Genomic DNA, 19,681 nt, shown 5'->3' on the forward strand with positions numbered 1-19,681 from the left:
TGCAACTTGCTCTTCCATAAAGTCTGTTTTGTGGAAAGACATTCCAAAAGGTTAAAACACAAACTGTTTTCTCTAATAAACAAAATTGCTGGGCAACAAAATCCCTTTTATTTATATAATCTTTAAGAGCAGAGAAAATAATTTTGACAGGACCATTGTTTTAGCTCCCTTCTTGAGCTAGAATCAATTGGTGCTAAGTTACTGTTTTGACATTGTCTTCAATAAAACAACAATCAACAAATAAATAATGGAATGGAAAACAAAAGCCCTTCTTAATCTACATATTACAAATATGACACTAAACTCCCTTCACTGCTTTCTAGAGAGAGGCTTCAATAATAAAGAATCGACACTCTCCCACAATGGTAGACTTGAAATCACACGAAAGAAATATAGGAAGGTTATGATAATGTGCACTGTCAACCTGTGCTAATTGATTCAAATGCAGGCTGGCGTGCCTCATTGCTGCCATTGTCAAAACCTGAAATTCCAAATCATGGAGCATGTCAACTGCCTGGTAACGAGCACTTGAGGCCTGTTATCTGATAAAAATGCCAATCAACATGCCTTCTTCCTGCTGATTTTCAAAACATCTCAAGCCATATATCAAGGACTTCAAAAGTTTGGCTCAACCATCAAAATGCCTTAAGAAAACTCCCTTTGTAAAGCCACCAGCTTTCCTTCATTCATGGACACAGCAGTGTTCTTGGTTGTATTTCTTAAAACTACTAGGATAACACACAATATTCAAACCTACAGAACTTGTGCAGGTAAAATAGGAGAGAATACATATTATATATATATAATTGTAACAAGCATTTAAATGAGCATTTGCTACTTACTGGTTAGGATTTCTTGCCATTATTTTATTTGATATGAATGCTAATAGCCTTGAGCAGAGAAATCCAAGTCTCTCACTGCATGTTGACTGCTTATCCTGTCCAAATCCACTTTTGGTTCCAATAAATAGAACTAAAATCCCCAACAAGAAGCCTTTAGCTAAAGCTAGATAAACTGCTAGGAATTTCATGAACTGTAAACCTACCAAGCAAATTTATCTGCAGCATACAAAGAAATGAAATTAACTCTATTGTTAAACACAACCATATATAATCAAATACAATAATCTCCCAACTTTGATGTACATTTTTATGTATGTATGAGAAACGATCTGGTACTTAAGTGAAGAAAACTCTTCTCAGGGTAGATACAAGAAAAGCTAATCCTAGAAAGATAAATCATTATAATTTGTAAACAGTCAATCATTAGTTGGTAATAAGCAATGGCTGAACAACCAAGAATGAGAGGCTTGAAGTTTATGCATCTACATTTCTAAACAATAGCTTTTAAAACCAGCCAGTCCGAACAGGTAACCAGTCAAACCGGGCCCCGGCTGGTCAGATAAGGCTGGGTAATGATCTAGTAGAAAACCCGCTTGGAGGGCCAATTTGTACCGGTTAGGTACCAAACCAGTGGGTTTAGTACCTACCCGGTACAAACAGGCCCTATGATGCTGATTCCAACCCTAATCAGCCTGGTCAGATCTCACGTGTGGGGGCAGTCCAAGACCCCAAGTAGCGGTTTTTCAAGTGATTTTTGAGGAAACCACGGGTTGTTTACCCCGCAAAACAGCCCCCCTTAAACCAACCCTCGCCCACCTAAACACTAAACCTAAACAAAAAACCTAAATCAACCCTATCAATGTTGGCAATCAATTGTAATGTTAAATTCTTCAAGTAAAAGTTGGCATTTCCTTTCTCTTAAGATGTAGGAAATGTCAACTTTTACTTCAAGATTTTAACATTACCATTTATTGTTTCAGGATGTTTGAGAGTGGTTCCAACCTTATCAGACTTCATATGGAAAAAGTAGAATTTCATGTCCCCCTCAAACTTCAGTAGACTTGACAATTTTCAGGATTTTAGGATTGGTAGGATTGCAACATTTTCATTGATTTCTATCATGCATGAAGTTATGGGATTGGCATTTAATCAAGAACCTGAAGCCCTTTATGTACCTTGATGTTGGTGGTATTGATTGTTGAACTCCGATGCTGGTGGTATTAATTGTTGAACTCCTCTGCAAGGACATTAACAAAATTGTAACCTTCACTCAAAGCAAAATAATTGGTTAAGCTCTTTCTACAATATTATAAGGTTGAGGAGATGAGCCCTTCACTCAAACCAAAATGATTGGTTAGGCATGTTAAGCTTTTTCAATTTCTACCATATTATAAAGTTGAGGAATCCAAGACTGAAAACTTTTAGCAAGATGATGTTTGTGTAGCTCTTGTTTATGATCCCACTTCTAGTAGTGGTGAATCAATGAGGAATTTGATGAGTGATCGTGTTGATCAGTGATTTGTAGTAGGCCATTGGCCCAATAACTTGTAGCATTGTTTTTGGACTCTAGAGGCGGCCACTTAGAGCCTCAATGATTATGTATTTTGTTGTTGATATGTATTGCACTCAATGCCATTTTGATATATTCACCCTTGCATGGTATATAGATGAGCAAACTTTGCATATTTTGTGTCTAATGGTTTGGAATAATGATTTGAAATCTTAAAAATAAATTTTTCATTAAAAATTTAATTATTTTATGTAATTTTTTCAAATCCGGATTATTGAATCCAGTTCGATCCACTTTTGCTTGGAAACCTGGTTCCAGTTTTTAAAACTATGTTTTAAACTACAAGTCGCTGCTAGTCATGCCAGAGGAGCTGGTAAAAAAGGAAGAGGAAAGCAGAGGGACCTCCTCAAGAAGCTGCTCAATGAGTGCATGGCACAGGAAAATGAAATTCCAGAGATCAGAATCAGACTTGAGATTGTCTCTAACAAGGTAAGTTACTTGACTGACATGCATAGATCTGTACATTCCTCGGAATCTGGCTGCGAAAAACAGTCCAAAGCTAAGTCACGTGACATTGGGAAATGCAGACACAAGCACCCAATATGGAACACACACAACCCCAAACCACAACATGGGGAACCACATAAATATATATAATTTTAAAATATATACTATTCTCCCCACCCAAGGTCAATTCACACTCATAACAGGCTCACACCTCATGGACCAATTTGCCACCACAAGGAGCTGTTTCACACCATTGGGATCAGGTGCAATCCCTGGGTGACTTTGACAGATTAGATTTCCATAGTGACAGCTGTTTGCCAAGAATGGATTCCAGGAGTCCACAGATGAAATTCCAGCAGTTGAATGGATGCATTCAAACAAAACAATTTATAGAACAAAATAGACAAAGATATAAATTTTCTGAACATCACAAAAATAGAACTACATCAAGACATTTAATGACATGTCGGAACACATCTGCACATACTTTTTGGAATGACAATAACATTTTAAAGTTTTGGTATCCCAAGTCTCAGACATGTCAGGACCCACTGTCCAAGTGTTGGATACATGTGGGACATATCCACACGTTATTTTTGGAAGTTTTTAAACATTTTTGGTGTCCCAAGTGTCGGACATGTCAGGTCCCGCACTGTCCAAATGTCTGACATTGGACAGAGGGTGTCCAAGTGTACGCTGAGCTGGGAGAGGAACTCCAAGGACAAAATATGAAGGACATAATATTGCGACTTACAAGAAATAGAAGATGCAGAGAATGTGAAGATCATCTAAGAGAGACCCAACTGCAGAGAGATGGTAGAAGGCCCTCTCTCAATTAATATTTCCATCCTCACAGGCCAAGAAGCAAAAGGCATATTTGGGCACCAACCTAATGAGAGAAAACCCTGAAGGAGCGGTTCATGGGAAGTTAAACTGATCATGAACTGAGGGAGTTGATAGATACTAGGTGGCTGATACCAATTGAAAAAGTAGATTGCCATGACTCACATATGGAGGATGGTGTTACTCAAACTTAGACTTGTATTTTATTTTTATGATTTTAATTTTAAATTAATAGTAAATATTCATGACATATTCATCGTGGCTGTAGATAAAGATTTGTGGCAGGAAAAGCAGGCAATGATTTAACCAATGTATTAAGAATGGTTGTCCTAGACCATGCAAGTAAGAGGATGGCATCATGTGTGGGTTATATATAGGACCTATTGCAACAAAATATAGCAGGCGCAGTGCAAAGCCTCACTGGGCGGGGCCAGACCTTAAGGCAACAAGAGAAAGGGGTGCCACCATCACCTCAGCAACCTTTCTCCTGCTATTTAGTGGGTTTAAGCCACAAGGGAGGCCTCCCTAAATCACCTACAAAGATACTCTAATACAAGGGCTCAAGGTGATAAGTAAAAAGTCTATTGTTGCAGAGCACCAGCAAGAGCTAAGATGCCCTATGTATTCTAGAATCTATACTATGGTTCAGATACTCTAATGTTAAAATTGGCAACTAGGGCCAAATTCCACTATGGGCAGATTTTTTGAAAAAGATAATTATGGCATCGAATTCCTCTTTTCGAGAGGACCAAAATCGACCTAAAGATCATCAAATTTGGACAAGGAAAAATATGTTTTTGAAATTAAGCCCTCACATGTGCAAATTGTCAAGGTTGGCTTGGGGTAAATTATTCAAGTGGAACCCCTCTCCAAATCCTATATATAGAAGTGTCCTCCATCCATATTGGACACATCTTTCTCTCTCTGAAATGGCTGCAGAAGGAAGATAGCTCCAGCGAAGGAGGAAGGGCATGATTGACATCTTGATTGGGCTACTTGATGGACCGAGTTCCTCTGGCAGGAGGCCGAGCCTGTTAAAGGCAAGTTTGGGCTTGTTTGAAGACTGTTCTGGGCTTTTCTATTTCATATTACAGGTCCGAGTTATTCCTGAAGATGACCGCACGAGTTGGAGTGTTTAGGGTTGATTTTATGGTGTGAACGCTCTCCTAAGAAAGCCGCATCTACAAGAAGTCTCTCTCAAGCAGGCCGCATACCTTATCCTGCTTAACAGTAGGCCGAGAAGACAAGCTACTACCCTGGCAGACTGCAGACCTATTTCGATTGGCATGAAGACTTATTTAGGGTCCAGATCAAGCTCAGATTAGAAGCTGAAGGAGGACAGATCAACATGAAGGGAGGCCACAGCTGTAGTAGGCTGTTTGAGGTGTATTTGTAAAGGCTGTAACATTGTGCTTCATGCCCTAACCAGGACCAGCAAGCAACAGAACTCCAGCTCTTATAAACATAAGATATGATGTTCTCATGTAGTCTTGAGTGATAGATGAATGGTTGACCTGATTAAAGCAGTTCCTTGATAGACAGGTATTAGCCCTAACCAGTCAGCTTCTTCTACAGTATGACATCAGCTCCAGAATTGCATCTATGATTGAGGGCAGTGATAGTGGCTCTCCTATTTTGCTAGTCAAGCTTGACCTTGAATTATTGTACTTTCTCTCTCTCTCTCTCTGCTGAACACTTGACATTAATAATAAGAAGAATTGATCAAGGGTTTTCCCCATCTTGGGGTTTTTCCCTGGCTTGAGCCATATTCATGTGTCCTCTTGTCTTGGCTTGTCCTCTGCATTATTTGTTTATGTTCTTTCTTCAGTTACTGTCAATGTGATAATGATTGATGTGATTGCTAATGAAAGAAATGGATTGATAATTGGGCTATATGGAAAATTAAGTGACTGTCTTATGCAAAGAACATGTTAATCAAAACTTAACATCTATGCTTGGACCAAGAAGTAGGTTGTTATAACAGGGTTTCCAAGATATGCAATGATGGAGCATTCAATGTCATATAGCAGCCCAAAGAAAAGATCTTAAAATAATATTCAACAACCAAGGATTAAGATCTTCCAATAGAGGCTAGGTTTAAATTTGGAAAACATTTCTATGGTTGTTAGGTATGCATGAAGAGCAATAAAGAGAGTAATATCAGCCCTATTTAGGTGGTGTATACCATGCAATATGCTAGATTTTTCCTTTATATAATTTATAGATGCAATTCCTAAATTTTGAGCCCCAAACATCCACTCAAACCACACGTATATGCATAAATATGCCCTGGAAACCCTAGTGGCTGCCCTAGCCATCTAGGAGAGAGAAAAGGAGATGAAGTTTAGTTGATTTTATGGATGATCAACGCACTCTAGATCAGTGCCTTATCCTACTAGGGTTTAATGGAGTCTTTAGGGAAAAAGACTAAAGTTTAAGGCAAGGAAATTGATGGAGTAAGGGGGAATATCTAGGGCATCCACTTTTAAAACCTTAGCTATTATTCTTGTGAGGGGAGAAATTAAATATAGGATCGGCACATTAAGAGTTTCCCTATAGGCCTTAGAGAGAACAATTTTACATGCAATAATGAAGCAAGATTTCAGCAATAATAGAGCATTTAGTCATGACATAATAGAAACCCCACTTTAAACAATTAACATGCAAGATATCAATACTAAGACAATAAACTTACAAAATTCTCCACAAAGGGCACTTCTTTAACAATAATGTCCCCATGCAAAAATCACATCCACAAGAAATTCACATCCATAAAGATCACATCTTGCCCATAATCGCGAAAAGTCTAGCCTGCACTCCCTTAGAGAGGAAAAGAATGAATAAATGAAATGAGGGGAGGCTATATTTATATGACACCTATCCCACTCATTTTTACAATAATACAACTAAGAATCATTATTGACAAGTTTAAGTGTTCCACTAGATAGAGGTTAACTCATAGCTCAAAAACATAACAAAAATGCCATAAATGTCAAGATGTGTGGGAGAAAATCCTCCTGAAGCATGATGTCATCCTCCAAATGAGCTTCGAATACCACCCATAGGTGTCATGTGGGCTAATGAGTGCCCCATACTCCAAGATGTAGCTCCTAGATCATGGGCATGCCTCCAAAGTGCCTCTATGCCAACACGTCATCTCCAAGGTGCCCAACGTCACCCTCCAAAGGGCAAGAGGGGTGACGTGGCACTCTCTAACTCAAGCATTGACGTGGCACTCTCTAACTCAAGCATTGCGGCTCCAAAGTGATGTGCAAGCCCTCCCCTGTCATCATAAGGATCACTATCATCATTCGTGCTCCAAAACAAGTGATGGCCATCGAACAATGTCAAGGCCAACATGGAGGCATGTTGGGTCCATTGGGCACATCATCAATATCTCCAACACCAAGTTGCATGGGCTCAACATTTCAACATCTAGGGTCCTTCAAAGCATCAAGCATTATGTGGGGTCATCAAGCAACCCAAGACTTTGCTCTAGATAAGAAATGCTACATTAACAAGGTCATACTCTCTCTACAATGGGCAAAACAACCTCTAAAATGTTGCTGAAAAAGTGGGGCAATCATCTCAAAAGGCCTTTGCTGCTATGATGAGAACTACCTGAGAAAACCCTGTTAAGATCAAGTGAAAATCAACAATCATTAGGTACAACAACCATGAATGCATCATAGTGGACCATACTTAATGCCAAGGGCACAATAATACTTCACACAAAAATCACCTTCAAATATCTAACTAGATCGAGTCCCGTAAAAGTGTTACTTCCTTATGTTAGGGATGGTTAGATGGATAACCCTATTAGGTGTTTCTAGCCCCCCAGGGAAAGTGACAGGTCCCAAGTTAGCCCATCAATCCATAGGTCTGCGTGAAAATGGTGGCAATGAAGTGGGAATAAGGCAGGTAACCATAGACAAGTGACCAAATAATGGTGGTCCAACATCCCGAGTGTACAGATGCGAGGGAACAATCATGGAGGCATAGTTACCCCTTTCCTCGACCTTCTTTTTCCACCCCTCCAGTGCATCTTTTAGTTCTTTATGATCATGCTTTGATTTGGGTGCATAGCTACCCAAGCTTGCCTTTTGAGATTTAGCATTTAATACCCTTAATGACGAAGAAGATTATCGCTCATCAAGGTTGGAACTTGGGACATTACAAGGGTTCCTTTTATAGATGAAACACCATGTGCTTGAAGAACTAGGTGATGGCTAATGAGGGGAGTAGAGCTCATGCCAGGTTTTTACCCACGTGTTAATCATATGTTGATCTTTTACATTTTATATTTTTCTTTGATTGTGGCTCTCTTACTCTTTTAAATTCTTTTAGTTGCACCAATCTCCAAGGCAAAGTTTTCAAACCCAAACTCAAGTATGAGGATGAGAGGGTGTCAATCCCCATGACCAATGACCACCAACTCGAAGAATGGGGATGGAATAATGGGAAAGATGGAAAGTGGTAAGTATGGGATACCATGGACATGCTACTTCAATCAAAGCCTCATCAACAGTGCCCTTCCTAAAACCCTAAGGCCTCAGAGGAGGTCCCACTAAACTAGAATCGAAGACTAACCTCCCAAGTGAAGTAAGGGAACAAAAATATAGTAACGATTGGTCAATCATCCAAAACACCTGCAATAAAAGAGAAAAAAACAGCACTAAAGAAGTGCACTAGGGTTGCACCAATAGTGCACTAGAGAGAGAGAGAGAGAGATAAAATAAGATAATTATACTAATGTATGATGAATGACCACAAAAGTAGGTCAAAGGGATTGAAGAGTACAACCAATATGAATACAATGTAGGAGTGCAAAGGAAGCTCCTAGAAAATATAGAAAATGACATAAAGAAAGAAACCTACATAACATCAAAACATATGTATAAAACTGTGACAGAGGCAAGGTGATAGAAAACACTGAATTTGTCTAAGAATGAAAAGGTAAGAAACTCAAGAACATGTCAAGAGAAAAAGTGGGAGAGAGAAATCGGATGAAGATGTCAAAGTCTCCCGAGTCTAATGACCGAGAGAGAGGGAGGTGAATAGGGCACTGGCTCGCTATCGAAGTCCTCTAGAACTGTCAGGCCAGGAGTAACTCCAGTTTGGCAGAAAACTGATACGTCTATTATTCCATAGGTAGGTTATTGTTATATACAATAGGAGTGATTGTTCAGTTCATCTCCCGATGACTGTTCACATTCCTAATTTATTTATTTACAAATTCCCCCAATCATGAAGATTAGGTGTCAACATTCCCCCCCTTAATCTGAAGGGATGTTAGTGAGTCCAAGCATCATTCTTAATCATTCAAGCTTTTCCTTTCCAAGTGCTTTGGTGAAGATGTCTACAATTTGCTCATTTGTGGAACAATGACGGAGATGGATTGTTTTGGCCTCAACATGATGTCGAATTAGATGATACTTAGTATTGATATGCTTTGTTCGATCATGAAACTTTGGGTTCTTGGCCAGCTTTATTGCAGAGGTGTTATCAATCATGAGTGGAGTTGATTGTACTTGTTTTACCTGCAAATCTTCAAGAATTTTCCTGAGCCACACAATTTCTTTCGTTGCTTCAGCTGCTGCCACGTATTCTGCTTCTATTGTGGAATCTGCTGGAACTGATTGTTTGCGTGATCTCCAGGAGACAGCTCCTGATCCAAGACTCATAGCATATCCTGAAGTAGATACCCCAGTTTCTTTGTCTCCATCGAAGTCTGAATCAGAGTATCCAATCAAGCTGAAGTCGTCCACCTGTGTATACTTGATTCCAAGGTCTTGAGTTCCCTTCAAGTAGCTTAGAACTCTTTTTGCAGCAGACCAATGTCCCTCACAAGGCTTTTGCATAAACCTGGAGAGGATTCCAACAGTGAATGAAATGTTTGGTCTGGTAGTAGTGAGGTAGATGAGACTTCCTACAAGCTGTCTATACTTTGTTGCATCCTCAAATTCCTTTCCTTCAATAGATGTGAGCTTTAAGTTTTGTTCCATTGGAGTAGAAAGAGGATTGCACTCTGTCATGCCAAATCTGTTTAACAAATCTCCAATGTATTTCTTTTGAGAAAGAAATATGGATTTTGGATGTTGGGTTACTTCAATGCCAAGATAGTAATGAACATAGCCCAAATCAGTCATTTCAAAACTTTTCCCCAATTCCTTCTTTATGGATGCAATGTAGCTTTCATTGTTCCCTGTCATTAAAAGATCATCTACATATACCACAAGATATACAACTGTTTTGCCAACTTTCTTGACAAATAAAGTTGCATCATCAAGATCAAAATGATTGAAGTTGAGTTTCAGATGATGCTCAGTTAGTTTTTCATACCAGGCTCACGGTGCTTGTTTGAGGCCATACAAGGACTTCACAAGTTTGCATACTTTATGTTCATGTCCTTTCACAGCAAATCCTTCAAGCTGGGACATAAAAACATTCTCTTTTAGATCTCCATTCAAGAAGGCAGTTTTTACATCCATTTGATGGACTTTCCAACCGTTCTGAGCTGCTAGTGCAAAGAGTGTCCGGATGGTGGCCCATTTTGTTGTGGGGGCAAAAGTTTCCTCATAATCGACCCCTTCCTTTTGTGCAAAACCTTTTGCCACAAGCCTAGCTTTGTGCTTGTCAAGTGAGCCATCAGCTTTGTACTTCTTGTAGACCCACTTGCAGCCAATTGGTTTGGTTCCAAATGGAGGATCAACCAGCTTCCAAGTGTCGTTCTTTATGAGGGCATCATACTCCTTTTGCATCGCTTCTTTCCATTCATCATGAGACACAGCTTCTTTGAAGGAAGTTGGTTCAAAATCTGTAGACAAGTTCAATTCACAATCATAAGTAACATCCATATCAACAGGTGAATTAGAGTCATCTACATCACCTCCATTTTGTTGGTTTGAGTTTCTGGTTCCTATTTTTCCAATTTCATTAGGATGAACACTTTCAAATGTCTTTGTCAGCCACTTCGGGGGACCTTTCTAAGATGGTCCAGGCTGCTCTGTTGATTGAGTTGGGACTGAATCAAGATTGAGTCTCCCAATTCTATCAATTACATCACTTAAAGCATCATCAGTTGTTGGAGTTTCATGCAGGGGAGATTGTTCTTCAGAAGAAGATTTCACATGTTGATCTAGTATAAGAATCCCCCCTTCAAGATGTGGAATCTGATTATCAAATTCTTGAAATGATTTCGTTTTTGCGAATCTATCCAAGCGATCAAGTTGCCGCTCAACAACATTGTCAGATTTGGATGATTCAAGAAAAATTACATCCCTAGATACAACAAACTTTTTATTTACTTCATCATAGAGCCGATATGCTTTGGAGGTGTTTGAATACCCCAGGAAGATACACTTACGACTTCTAGCACCAAGTTTGTTTCTATGTACCTTTGGTATCAAAGCATAACAGGTGGAACCAAAGATCCTGAGATGTTTTACCGAAGGAACATGTCCATACCACAATTCATAAGGAGTCTTGTTTCTTATAGCATTAGATGGACATCTATTCTTTATATATGCAGCACATAGAACAGCATCAGCCCAAAACATTATCTTTACATTTTTGAAGAAAAGCATGGATCGTACCATATTCAAGATTGTTCTATTCATTCTTTCAGCTACACCTTTCTGTTGGGGATTATAAGGCACAGTTGTTTGATGTTTGATCCCATGTTGGCGAAGATAGTTTTCAAATTCATTTGATGTATATTCTTTTCCATTATCAGTGCGAATAGACCCAATATGAGATTGTGCATCATTTTCAATCCATTTATGAAAATTCTTGAATGTTTGAAAGGCATCAGATTTGTTCTTCAATAAATAAACCCAACACATTCTGGTGTAATCATCAATAAATGTCAGGATATATTTATTTCCATTTGCAGAAGGAACAGGCATTGGACCACATAAATCTGAATGAATGAGTTCAAGCTTCCTATGTGCTCTTGAATGTGAATCATGAAAAGACTGTTTGCTATGCTTTCCTAGAATGCAAGCATCACATTGCTTATGTTTCCTAGAAATTGTAGGCAAACCAGCAACACCATTTTTCTTCAATAAGCGGAGACTGTCATAGTTTAAATGTCCAAATCTAGCATGCCATAATAAACTTGATGGAAGTGTACCTTCTTCATGATGAGAAATATATGAGAAATGTTGTGCATGAGCAGAGGTTCCTTGCAGTTTGAGAAGCCTTTCTTCTTCTATTCCCCTCATGACAAGTGAGTGGTCAGAAGCTTTTCTTACCTCAAGCTTGCCATCAAACATATGAATGGAGTGACCTTGCTGGCGGATGTGGACCAAGGACAGCAAGTTTCTCTTGAGTTGTGGGAGATATAGAACATGATCCAGAAGAAAGTCTGGAAGACCAGGCAGTTTATGCCTGATTGTGCCAAGCCCTGATGGCTTGATTTTTGACTGATCTGCAAAGTATACTGCTCCATCAACATTGTCAGTGAAATCTTCAAAAAAATCTTTTCTATGAGTCATATGACAGGTTGCTCCTGAATCAAGCAACCAATCATTTTTCGAAGAAGCAAGTGAAGCATTAAACAAATCTTCATTTACTCCAATGTTACATTGTGCCTCAATATAGTGAGCGGATTCAGGTGCTTTACCTTTGTCTGTATCATCAGTTTTACCTTTCTGTTGGTTTCTTTTCTGCTCAATTTTGTCCCATGGCAGCTTGCATGTAGAGGCATCATGTGATCCATTTCTTTTGCAGCGAATGCAGTGTAAGTCTGCCTTTTCTACTTGAGAATATCTGCCCCCCCTGCCTCTGAAGTATCTTCCTCTTCCTCTTCGTCCACCTCTTCCTCTTGTAGAATCTTGAGCAAGATGCTTTTCTTTATGAGCAACGCACACAGTCTCTTCAGAAGATTCAGGGGCTGTCTTCTTTCCAAAGGCTTTCTCTCTTTCAGCAAACTTTTTCACAAGAGAGTCAAAGGTTATATCTTTAAGATTTCCATTTGCTTGTAAAGACTCAAGATAATTGGAGTAGGTAGGATAGAGTGCCTTGAGAAAAGCAATAAGAGGGATATCCAGCTCAACCTTAGTGGATTTGATATCATGCATTATAGACTTTACTTCAGATGCAAGAGCAAGAGGATCATTATTTTTCAGTTCAAGAGTGAAGAGTTTAATCATGAGCTGAACAACTTCAAGTGCAGAATGTGAGTCATAGAGTTCTTTCAGCTTTTGTAAAGCTTCAAAGGCAGTTGAATATGATGAAATATGGCGACTCACCTCTTCATTTACAGATGTTGCGATTAATGCATAGGCTTTGTTGTTCTTGTTTTCCCAAATGACGAGTTCTTTGTCTAATGTAGGTTGCACTGGGTCATTGTCTCCTTCTCCGACACACACTCCTTTCCATAACTCATTGGAGATGAGGGTGTGTTTTATCATCCGAGACCATTCAGGATAGTTCTCCTTGCCAGTGAGAACTATTCCTACCATAGAGATGATTGAATGCATTCTGTAAAAAAAAACTTCTGCTGATAGAAAAAAAACTTCTGCTGATATACAGTGAAATTGTACTCAAAAGGGCAAAAAGATTTCAAATTCTTTATGCACTATGTTTTCTTCAAATGTCTCCAAAATTTATAAAATATCCTCATATAATATTTCCATATCACCTCCCCTTTTATTTTCTTTTAAGCAAGAGCTCCACGCACAAATGAAAACCATTCAATATATATATGCTCTGGACCACAAACTTGGACAGGCATATGTATAAACCCACAGCGCACAGCGTTAATACCCACAGTGTTTTCCCCGGATGCGCACCACGTTAATACTCGAACAGTGTGAATATTATTCAAACCTCAGCTTTAATACACATTCAATACTCGAACAGTGTGAATATTATTCAAACCTCAACTTTAATACACATTCGCATTCAAACATTAATTCAACAGCGTTAATAATTCAAACGCATTCAATATTCAACATTCAAACGTTGTGACACGGCATATACAGCGACAAGCGGTTCAATGCAAACGTATACCACTCATCCGGGCGGTGCCAATAGATCTCTGACAGGAGCTTTCAGGCCTTCGAATCACTGTAACCTGCAGAAGTTAATCAAGAAGGCAGCCGAAAAGATCCTTTCAACGATGATAAGATTGTAAACAAGGACTGATCTTAACGTCTTTGAATGATTTTACCTTGCCGTCAACACTGTAATGCCGGGAATCATCTGGATTCATCGTAACACTTAACGTCATATGACGCTCAGGCCATTGGCTTCCTGTTGGCCCAGGGGCGGATGTTATGAATAACCATGGCTAACTCCTGTACCTTTTAATTCGACCTGGAATCGGGCTTACAGACGTTCTTCGTGAGATTCGATCTGACGATCTGCACACACTGATGCCAGAAACCCTTGAGAAGATGGAAAGATTGGGGCAGATGGAAAAGAGGAGTCGGTGTGTTTTGATCGAATCAGGGTTACCGCCAACTCAAGAACCACTTCACAGGTTTCTTTAGTGTCCGTCGACTGCAGTTCGGCATTATAACGGACTCGCAAGGCCGACGTCTTGGTGCATATTGAAGAAAAGAAATCGACACAGGGTTGGATAGAAGGCTGAAAGCGTGGACGCCGAAAGCAAGATGAGAACCAGTAATGGAGGACAGAGTAATCAGGTGAAGCAATTCATGTGACAGCGTCTAGCAAACACCGACAAGATAGTCTTCTCGTTGCCCATGTGTGTCACGTCAGGTTTACAGTTCAGAATTACAAAGCAAAACGGGCCTGACACTCCAGCGCAGAACCTAAGGCTATCAAATCATGCAATGGAGGCAGCAGGCGCAAGTCAGAGCATTTCAGGGTATTTCAAAAGAAACTTAACGCACAGGACAGTGCTTGTCAGGACAGCGCCCTTTTTTTTTGAAACGTTTGGACAGTCAGACAGGATGGACAGCGCTAAATAGTGGAGGGCAGTGGTGCAGCTACCATGTCAGGAGCAGCTAATTTTATGGAGGAGCTGCTCAGCTATATGGAGAGCAGACAGGGAGTTACAACAGCTAAAAAAAGGGTTGGCTCTGATACCATGTCAGGCCAGGAGTAACTCCTGTTTGGCAGAAAACTGATACGTCTATTATTCCATAGGTAGGCTATTGTTATATACAATAGGAGTGATTGTTCAGTTCATCTCCCGATGACTGTTCATATTCCTAATTTATTTATTTACAAATTCCCCCAATCATGAAGATTAGGTGTCAACAAGAACCATCAGGGATTCTAGTTGTCTAAACGTGCGAGAGATTCAGAGAAAGATGCCCAAGCATGAATGTGTGATACACAAATGCACATAAACTGGAGAATATGCCAACCACAAGACCCTACCAAAAATGTAATGCTCATAGACATAAAACACTTACATCATAAAGCCTTAGTTAAATGATCAAGAAAGATTATTTACAAATGAAGTTTGAGTTGAATACTTATACACAACCCAAGTAGGGCGTCCACCCAAGAGTGGTCATAGGCTTAGATAAGTAGGGCGCACTACCTAGGAGCATTAATGAGAATATATATCAAAGTTGACTTGATCAACAGGTGTTACAATAAATGATGGCCTTACTGATAATTAATACCTAACCAAAGGTACTAATGCCACAACATGAGATGTTTGTGGCAACAAGAGATAATTACACCATTCTCAACATAGTCTAGTGACAAGTAGTGCTTACCATTATGATGATCCATCATCAAAAGCCAACAAGCATATATTATTTGTGCTAATGTGGTTATCCAAGAGTTTGTGACATTTGATCTTATGTTAATACACTAAGTAATGGTTATGTGATAAACAATTGTACTAAAACATGTTGTTAATAGTGTGTAAACGTCAAAGTTCATAAGAATGGTGATTTGTGTGTTAATGCATTGATTGTGTTAACCTACAACATCCACAATTAGTTGAGCATATGCAACTTGTCCTAGCCAAATATACGAGGACAAGTGCAAGTCCTAGGCAAATTTGATGAAATAGATCTATCTAAGCCAAAGTTTAATCCCACTTCATCAAAAATGGGCAATTTACCAACCATAAAAGAAACGAAGTTTCCTAATAAACTATAAGTGGAAAGCACCCATTTCAAAAGGATATGCAGGGCATTAGCTTAAATCTTTGAATCCATCAGGAATCTTAAGTAAATCTAATACCTTTAAAGACCAAGAATCCACCATTGCAAAATTTCAAATTTTATGGCCCTCACCCAAAAAAGGATTGCATCAAATGCTAATAAAACCTAGGAAAGCACGAAATCTCAATAATTAGCAAAATAAAAAGAACACAAACAAAATATGGGGATTTATAGGCAAACTTAGTTTATGCAATGTAAGTCCAAAAAAGTTTCTCTTTCACAATGAGTTAATGTACATCCTTTACCACATTTTAACAATTGTGAGCTATATTCTTGATTGGAGATGAAATTAATTGAGCTGAATCTGATGTTTTAATAGACCCAAAGTATACACAATTTTTTGTCTAAAAATCTTGTGAGAAAAGGTTCAAGTGCTAGTTTACGAAGTCCAATATGAATGCAAAGTAGAGCTTACCAAAGAGACAAGGCCCAAAACTAGGATTAATAGGTCACATATATTTGAATCCCCATTCATACATACAATATCAACCAAGATTTTGATGTTGTATTGTCTTAGGGAGATTTTTTCCCTAGGGTTTCTTACATACTAAAGGTTCAACAAAATTTTCTTTGTTGGATTCAATGATGAAGTGGACATAACATTCAATAATACAATCTAGAATTAACCATATAGTTTCCTTTCCACAATAACTATTTCTCAATGATCAAAAAGTAAAATATTGCATTTTATACCATAAAATAAATTAACCACAGTTCCAGTAGCACGATCCAGGTCCAACACAATTTATTCAATAAACACATGACTCCAATTTGTTCTATAATTCAATTGTTTCTACCGTAGAAATAACAACAGTTACCAGCCTATCACGTCTTAGATAATAAACAAGAGAACTTCAAATGCCCTTAGAGCAACCAAATTGTCAGATCTCTCTTCAAGATTGTTTGTTGATTCACTTTGATCGGATAGTTGAACAATTTAGGAAATGGTTTGCCTCTAGATCACTTCAAAATTTCTTTGCCTGTTCAGGATGCCCCTTCAAGCTCTGCTCAGGAGCCGAATTTTATCTTAAGCTTCAAGCCTGTCAGATAAGAAAATTAACCTTCTGCGAGGACTTAGAAACACCTTCGTAACTTCTGCAAGGCTTGGTATGGCCTCACAGTGGCCTCAAATAGAATTACTTGGTCCCACGAGATAGTTTAATGGTGGGTTCTATTAATTTAGTTCATTAAATGATGCCCCAATAGAATATTCTTGAGCCGCCTTCAGCTATGCATTCAAATACTTGACGTGGCCGCTAAACAGGCAGCGAAATTCTGTTGTATTAAATTCGTTTGTGTCTTTAGTTCATAAACAATCAACAACTAGTCTTCATAAACAATCAACAACTAGTCCCTGTAACACTTGCGCTAACATTTGCTACTATTGGCACGATTCGTTGTTACAAAGTGTTATCTTGACGATTCCCCGTTACTGATGGTTACTCACGAGTCCATTTGCAAGATATAACGCTTGACGATTTTTTGACCCAAACTGCCTTCAAACCCTCGTGCTAGTATTTATAACTGCTAAAAGACATTCATTCATTTACAACCTTGTCCCTTACAGTTCCACTACAGGAGAAGATTTCCTTATGGTATCGTTGTTCAAAACCATCCGTCTAGAATTCAGTGGCTAGGAAAATTTGTCTTCTCGTCTGGATTAGGGCATTCACTGGCCCTTGTTTGCATCTAGCCTACTACTACACAAATTAGCAGCCTAGTAAATACGCTAAATCTAGAGGGCACAACAACAATTTGGGACAAAGGCCCATTGTCACCACAACCTATGTCCCCTTCTCTTCTTGGATTTTCGCCGACGGGAGGAGTCCCAATATCCATCACTTGTGATTAACGTGTCTATAATAGGATTCAAAGTGAGGCAAGGATTGCTCATTCAATGGAACAGTTAAATTAAGGTGTGACCTTTGGGAGAAGCTACTTTCCAAGAAAAACCCCTTGAAATGAAGTCTACCTGAGGTCTAGGGTTAAGGTATTCGACGAGATAAAGTACATCCAAGGTTAGGATAGACAAGAGTAAAGAATACCCAAGTTGAAGAATAGCACCTAGGGTTCTCACTTGGCACGATGGCTAGGCATCAATTATATTGAAATTTCACTGTGAAAATGGTCCCAAATAAGGAAGAGAGCTAGAGGAAACACAATTGTCTAGACGGCTTTACAAAAGCCCTTCCCTAATGAAATTCGTACCAAGCCCTAGGAAGGCCTCCTTATCCTTAAAGGGACGACGAAAGAGGGAAGAAAAGAGGTGAAAAGAATGATATATTGATGAGTTAATGCGATCACCAAGGATCTAGGACCAGTGCCTAGCAATTGGGAAGATTGGAGTCAAAATAATCTTGATTTGGGAACTTCACTCTTCAAGGAGACCTAGAAGCAGCTTCACATGCCTTATAGGTGGCAGCTTCATGGCTACCCAAGAATTTTACACTTCATTGGTCATAATCAATAGAGTTTCAAGAATGCAAAATATAGAACAACCTCTAGGAACATTAATTCATTCATTGTCAATGAGTAACACATGCAAAATTTCTAGCAGCTTCAATGTTCTAACAAAATTAGGGCACATTTAAAACCATAGACAATATTCCTCCATTAAACATTATATCAGAAATATAGCATTAATCAAGACTTACAAGACAATAAAGAGTATATCCATCAATCAATTTACCAAAGAGAAGCTCCAACAGAGATGGGAAAATTTTCCAAACATCAAAATGCATTTAATCGTCCAAAATCATTTCACAAATTGCACGCTGAAAATCTCTAAATGAGGCTGGCCGAAAATCCAAAGTGTGATGATCTAAGGTGAGAGCGAGTCTCTCTTATTTATACAAGTCTAACGAGTTTGAATCCTCAAGGAAGAGGCCCCTAACATAACAAATGATGTGAGATGCCCTTGGTTACAAGCCAACCAAGATAGCTTAAACATTAATTATTGTTTAATTTGTCTTTTGGCCCAAGTAATTAATGCAAAGTGCTCTCCAAGGCTAGCGTTGAGGCCTCGTGTGTTAATAATAAGGGTGAGGGCCTCAAAATGATGGTCAAGAGGGGGATGCCCTCCAAATGCTGCAAAACATCTCCCAACCCCAATTTGGGCTCTGTGGACTCCAAATGGGTCTCATGTGTCTCCAAATGGCTCAAGATCGTGTCAATGCTCTATCAATGAGGGCTAGAAGATGACACATGCCCTCTCATGTCTCTTTGGGTGAGACAAAACCTCCTTTGGGCCCTGGATCAGTTGCCAAGTCTTTGGTGCAATGTGTAGTTGGTTGGGCAACGTGATCCAAGTGCATCATTGTCTTTGTATGGCTAGGGCAAGAACAAGCAATGTGGCGGTGCTAAAGAAGCCCATGTTGTATCAATCAATGCTCTGTAATGTTGGAGGCCCATAGCTCTCAACGCTCACCCTATAAGTGTCATTATGACCCTCTAGAGGGTTTGGATCCCATATAGGAAGACCAAGTCTGGGATGAAGACCCACCTACAATCCTGTATAAGATCCAATGTGTGTCCTCACCTTCCAGCACAATAATTCATTGGTATAATTGGGTAAATAAGCTTGCTAATCAAGGGCAAAAGTGGGCACTTCATAGGGGCATGCCCTTCCAAATGGACTTTGAACAGGAACTAATGTTAGCTTCCTTAACAAGAGAGGTTAATGATGGACCTATTAGGTGGTTTCAACCTCTAAGGGAGTGACAGGTCCATGGTACATCCATCAAATGGAAGGTGTCATGTGAAATAATGATGGAATGGAGGGGGGGAAAGGGAAGGCTCCAAGCCACATGCCATGGTAC

At 39.2% G+C, this 19,681-nt stretch overlaps 1 protein-coding gene across 4 annotated transcripts in view; it reads right to left on the minus strand.

Annotated features, from left to right (window-relative positions):
- Nucleotides 1-842: 842 nt before the first annotated feature.
- The window catches only part of LOC149140159 (uncharacterized), a 78,641-nt gene continuing 59,802 nt past the window's right edge, over nucleotides 843-19,681 (minus strand). For 2 of the 4 annotated variants that reach the window (XM_089446534.1, XM_089446539.1), the window contains one exon: nucleotides 843-1,058. The gene's annotated coding sequence lies outside the window, so the exon portion shown is untranslated. Of the gene's footprint in view, nucleotides 1,059-2,017; nucleotides 2,080-19,681 lie in introns of all 4 variants that reach the window. The other 2 variants (XM_089446535.1, XM_089446536.1) reach the window with 2 other exon arrangements.

Source organism: Pinus tabuliformis, chromosome X (assembly GCF_031772625.1).
Source record: "Pinus tabuliformis cultivar Carrire ecotype Pingquan chromosome X, CPIR1, whole genome shotgun sequence".
NCBI classification, from domain to species: Eukaryota; Viridiplantae; Streptophyta; class Pinopsida; order Pinales; family Pinaceae; genus Pinus; species Pinus tabuliformis.